We start from the raw sequence: 6000 nt of genomic DNA, 5'->3' as shown, positions 1-6000 counted from the left end.
CCACAAAGGCAATCGGGTAACTTATATTTTGGTTTTAATAAGTACAGAAATTTCAAACTTCGAGAATAACAAAGCAAAACTAACTTTAGAATTTCAGGTTAATGTTACCTATGGTTCCAAAATGGCGGCTCGTCTCCGATTCTAGCAAATAGAAAAAAGAAAACAATGGGGACGCACGGTCTAACCTAATCTAACCTAACCTATTCTAATAAATTGCCATAATTATTACCAACAAAATTATTAGAATAGGTTAGGTTAGGTTAGAACGTACCGTACGTCACTGTTTCCTTTCTTCTATATGCTGGAATCAGAGACGAGCCGCCATTTTGGAACCATAGGTAACATTAACCGAATTTCAAATAGCTTACCTATAGTAACATAATCCACATCGCTTAAGCCAGTTAATACTTTACTTCCAATTTTTATTGCTACTAAAATCATAGATGAAAGTCTGGGGAAGGCTTTTCTTATTATAATTGAATTAAAGTTATCAAATGGGCAGATTCATTTTACATTCGAAACAGAAATTTGTCATCTTAAGTACGTATTAAGCAGCCGTTGGCTTTGTGTACTATATTTCTACTGGCCAAAATTTGCAATAAGCAAAAGTTAGTTCCTTGTGTGCGAATCTAATGAACGATGCGAATTTTCGAACGTCGGCTCATTCCATTCCTTTTCTATTCAAAAAGTGCTCAATTTTTTATCTTATTATCACGTAAGTATTGCTTCTATCTAGCTTTAATTCCACCCATTTAGAATCGATTCTACAAGAATTTTTCGTCGTTCACAATTCTCTAATGAGTTTTTAATAGATTTCCCCCCCCCGAGTTCTTTTCGTGTCTAGCTTTATAGGTATTATTCCGGATGATTCACGTAACCACGCATCTCGGTCTTAATTCCGTTACGATTTTCGGGATTGGCGTCACTCCTATTCCTTTCCTCTGTTTTTCCTCTTTTCCTTTTCGTTGTATCTCAATACCCTTGTAAGCATGCCGACTTTTAGGAGGGAGTCAATTTATCCGGCGTCAGGATGAACCTAAGGGTTGTTCGCGTGTGGGTGTGGCGGAGGAGACAAATGATGTCTTACAAAGTTAAAAGCCATTTATTTTGTAGTATTTATGCTTACATCAACGTTAGACAGTTCCCAAATCTTCGTTCCTTCGGAGTGGCCAGAGTTTCGGTTTGACATTGACAGATCGTTTAACACGTGTTGGAGTCGTCCGGGACTCGTTGTTTACATTTTGTGCCGCGTTGTTTAAAGGGGTTTTTCCTCTTCCTCTTATTTCATTGTCTCTTTTATCTTGAGACAATGAAATAACTTAATTGGATCTCATTATTTTGGGAAAAGGTATAGACAAAGGTTGTAGGGTTTCGAAGGGCCAATCAATTGGTGACCTTGGATGTGACCTTGACCCTGACATTCAAGGTCATTTGAGGGTCGAGTCTGTTTTTTTAATGGGAACACATATTTTCGACTTCGACAATGGAAAGAGCAGGAAATTTTACAACCGAACCTTTGACCTTATGGTTTAGGTTAAAGGTAAAGATTATTTTAAGGTTTAAATTATAAGCTTTTTCTAATGGGAAACCATACTTTTTATTACTGGAATAGGCAGGGAGGTAAAAGTTACATTTAAATGGAAAGAGCGGGAAATTTCACAATCAGCAATGACCTTGAGTACCCCTCTGAAAGTCATCTCAAGCGTGATAATTTTAAGCGCGGCTCAACAAACGCATCGAAGTGGAAGGGCATCATTTTGAACATTTGTTATAAAATTTTTTGCCGAAACCAACATCTCAAGCAATGGTGAAAAGTGACTCACCGAAAACAAGCAAATGTTCAAAATGATACCCTTCCACTTCGATGCATTTGTTGAGCCGCGCTTAAAATTATCACGCTTGAGATGACCTTCAGAGGTCAAATTTGGGGTACTCGAGGTCATGGCTGATTGTGAAATTTCCCGCTCTTTCCATTGCCGGGGTCAAAAATATATGTTCCCATTGAAAAAGAAAACAGACTCGACCCTCAAATGACCTTGAATGTCAAGGTTAAGGTCACATCCAAGGTCACCGATTGATTGGCCCTTCGAAACCCTACAACTTTTGTCTATACCTTTTTCCCAAAATAATGAGATCCAATTAAGTTATTTCATTGTCTCAAGATTTAAAAAAACACCCTATATAATATATAGTTAAAATTTAAACACAAAAAACCGCGATTTCGGACCTCATCGGGACCTCTGCCAATACTCTCTACACACCTATTTTCTGCAAATGTCTCTGCTGTGACATCTACCTCTTGGAGCAGAAGAGCATTTGCTAATTTAATAACTATAAAATTTTTATAATGTAAAGATAGTGAAGTGTTTGTTTTTATGTTAGATAAAGTAAAAGTAAATGAAGTCATAACAGTTGAAATATGTTTAATTCCCAACGTTTACATTATTAAATTTTTTAATATTTTTATCAGTTTCGATTAGTAACATAATTAACGCAGAGTTTTATAATCACAATTGGCTAAGAGATTATCTGTTATTGAAAAAAAAAATACTCATAAATGCAACAAAAGAGTTTTTTTACGTTACATGATGTCAGAGAACAGATAAGCTATTTCCATTGGTTGTACAGAAATTTCGTGATCAACGACTTCTTAAATCAAGATTCTTTCCTCTCCAGAAAGAATCTTGAAACTTTTCAAGTCCAGGAGTTTTCCGAAAAACTTGTTAACTTTTTCTCTGCATTCTTCTCTCTACTTCTTCATTTCAATCACTACTTTTTTTTAACTCTTTCCGCCCTGTGGGCACTAAGAGGGCCTCTTTTAGTAGGCCCATTATGGGTTCGGCCAGGCCCACAATGGGGCGACCGGGTGGTGAGGGACGGGGCCCGACATATCCGAACGGATCACCCCCCGAAAAATTCCTGGGGATTATTCGAACCGTTCGGATTCGATCCCGGGTCCCCCAGAGCGGTAGGCTGCCACCTTGACCGCTCAGCCATCCGGCCATCTCAATCACTACTTAGGAAACTGCTTCCCGAAATTCTAGTCCAAATGTTTCTGTATAGCTTTTTCTTTTTTTACTCTTACCGCCTGTGGGAACTAAGAGGACATTTATATTAAGCCCATTACGGATTCGGCAGGCCGACAATGAGGGGCGAGACACTCCTTCAAATTTGTTCGGGTCCCTCAGAACGGTAGGCCATCTGACTTTCTTTATTCTTTAGAAATGGACTGCTGTATATGCCAAATTATTTATGTATTATTACAGAAAATAATTTAAACCAATTACTTTTTTTAAAAAATTCAGTACATTAAACACGGACTCGGACTCGTCATCTCAAATATCAAGTTTTTTTAAACTGTAAATTATTATTGTCAGAAAAGTATTGCAGTCATAACGGTTGAAATATGTTTAACCCTTCAACCGTTATGACTGCATTTTTAAAATTTTAAAAGTTTAAAAACATGCCTTTTAATAAATATTTTAAAAATTTGTAAACAAGATCTGAACCGAATGTTTCCAAACCTGGAAATATTATAAAGGAGATCATGGGATTTCATAACCTGCAAAAAATAATTTGTTCAAAAAGTCACCACTAGGGAGAAGATGGCGCTTTATGAACATCCCAGTGTTTATGCAAATTCGTATTGCGCATCGTATGGTTTTACTGCTATCAAGCCGTCCGTTTCGGTAGAACATTCAGCTGTTGGAAGTCAATGCCTTTATCATTGAAACATCGTGCTCTATTCGTGAAATGCTATTATCAATGCGATAGCAATGAACGGCGTGCATTGAAACAATATCGAACCTTAAAAAAAAGATTTTAACAAAACAAATATTTTTTATGAAACCCTAAAAGTCTTAGGTCCAAAATATATAATTATTAATTATAAATAACAGTACATATTAATTAACTAAAGACTTTGTGAACAAATTTAAAAATAAAAAAATTTAACGAATTCGAATGAACAATTTATTTTAAGAACTTTATTTTTTAATTATCAACAATCTTTTCGTTATTATTATCGTTAATCAACGTCATAATATTCATTTTTATATTAATTTTAATTTTCACAAAAGAACGTAAAAACTTTGACACATCGACTAGCTACTACACGTGTAAACAGAAACGTCATACAAAACAAAACAACAGAGAGAAACCACTACACTGCCTTTCTCCCATGATAAAAAATGTGTAAAGCGTGAGTCTTTGTCGATGTTCATATGGAGGTTCTAGCCTTGGGCGCTTTTTCCTCCGAAGAGTAATGTTTTTGATCGCTAAGCGATCGAAGAGCCAGCCGTTTATCTCACGGCCTAAACGTACGCGAGGGAAACCGTGCCTTCCGGGAGGACTTTTATGAGGAACTGGCCTCCTATTCAGTCGTTATTGGCTAGGAGAAAACCCGGAAAACTCCTAGCAGCCAGCCTGTCCGAGTCGCGGCGCGAACCCACGACCGAACTTCCCAGTGTTTAGGGTCTGGTCACCACCGCTATGAGCGGCAACGGAGACCACTCAAGCGTGAGTCTGCTAGCGTTATAAGCTTTTACAGAGGGGGTTTTACTCCCGTTTTACGCTAGTGGAGTCTCGGCTTTAATGCAAATCAGGGGTCTCCAACGTTTTTTAATCCTCTATATAGCACCCAAAACACTGTATTGAAAATTTCAACATAATTACTATAAGTGTTTGGATATTTTAGTCAGTAGTCTATTATATTCCATCTAATAAAATCTTGTTAGTTTTATTGGAATGAACAAAATATTCCAATAATAATTTATTGTACAAAATATTATTACATACAAGTATGAAGTCAGTAATAGTAAATAGAAAACGTACGAGCAATTATTTATTGTGACATCGTTACAATGCCAGGCTGCAATTTTTGCATATCTGGTCTCGTCTTTCTCCTGTCTAACTCCGTTCTGGAGATTAAAGAAAGAGACGGACAGACGACGGTGGGAAGTAATAGGTCTACAGTTTTTTTCAAATTGCAGCCCAATAAATAATTTTAACAAATTTTTATTCTCTAATGTTGCTTCAGATCATGCCGTGCCTTTGCCTTCCTTTGTATAAAATAATATAATCAGTACCATTACATTGATTAATTCCTGCATAAAAAAGAGAAACCAGATAAAGTATAAGGCGATTGATGGCTAGCAAAGAAAATTACAAACTCAATTTCTCTAACATGGTATTGGACTGCCAAGACGTATTGCACTTACCGACATATATTTGTGAGATAACCCATTGCAGTTTGATATCCCGAGCAACGAGGATAACTATAGGAAAAATGAAGTTACAACAAGAAAAAGTAATTCCAATATACAAAGAGTTTCCATTCCCAGGAAAATATATAACCATCTCGATTCCCTCACTTCTCTAAGCAGTGTGCATTTCTTTAAGATTTGCATCTTCTTTATCAAACATAATATTTCGTGTGTTTATATAAATAAAAAGCACAACTTATATATATACATATATACTTTTACTAATAATTGTGGAAATATATAAACTTTAACTACTAAAATAACTTATTTGAGATTTATATAAAAATTAAGTTATTAAACAATCGAAAAGCCAATTTTTACTGTAAACGATTTCGAATGTCTATATTTGAAACACTGTAAAATTTAAAATAAAACTGAATCTACGACATATAATGCATTTAGTATTGTTTATTGAAATCTATTTGGCTCTTCTTTACCAATAGAAAAAAAAAGGCTCTGAAAAGAGCCATTTGTTTGCTAGATTACAGAATCTCGGGGACATTCGTAAAGGCTACTGTTCTATCGACGCCCTATTCTCTTTCTGCTGTGACACCCCTCCTAAGAGATCTCCTCTCTCTTCTTGTCTTTCTCCCTCTGTTGTATGTATGTATGTATTTCGTAGTTATTTGTTCGTCTAATAAGAATATATTTAAAGTATCTTTGTAAATTTAAAATACTCTAAACTAATTTGATTGTTCCTAAAAAACTCGTGTAACATTTTTATTTAACTTCTAAA

Source organism: Centruroides vittatus, unplaced genomic scaffold (assembly GCF_030686945.1).
Source record: "Centruroides vittatus isolate TY-2023 unplaced genomic scaffold, ASM3068694v2 scaffold_861, whole genome shotgun sequence".
In the NCBI taxonomy this organism is placed as follows: domain Eukaryota; kingdom Metazoa; phylum Arthropoda; class Arachnida; order Scorpiones; family Buthidae; genus Centruroides; species Centruroides vittatus.
The sequence above is the reverse complement of the archived record's forward strand: the minus strand, read 5'-3'. Positions refer to the sequence as shown.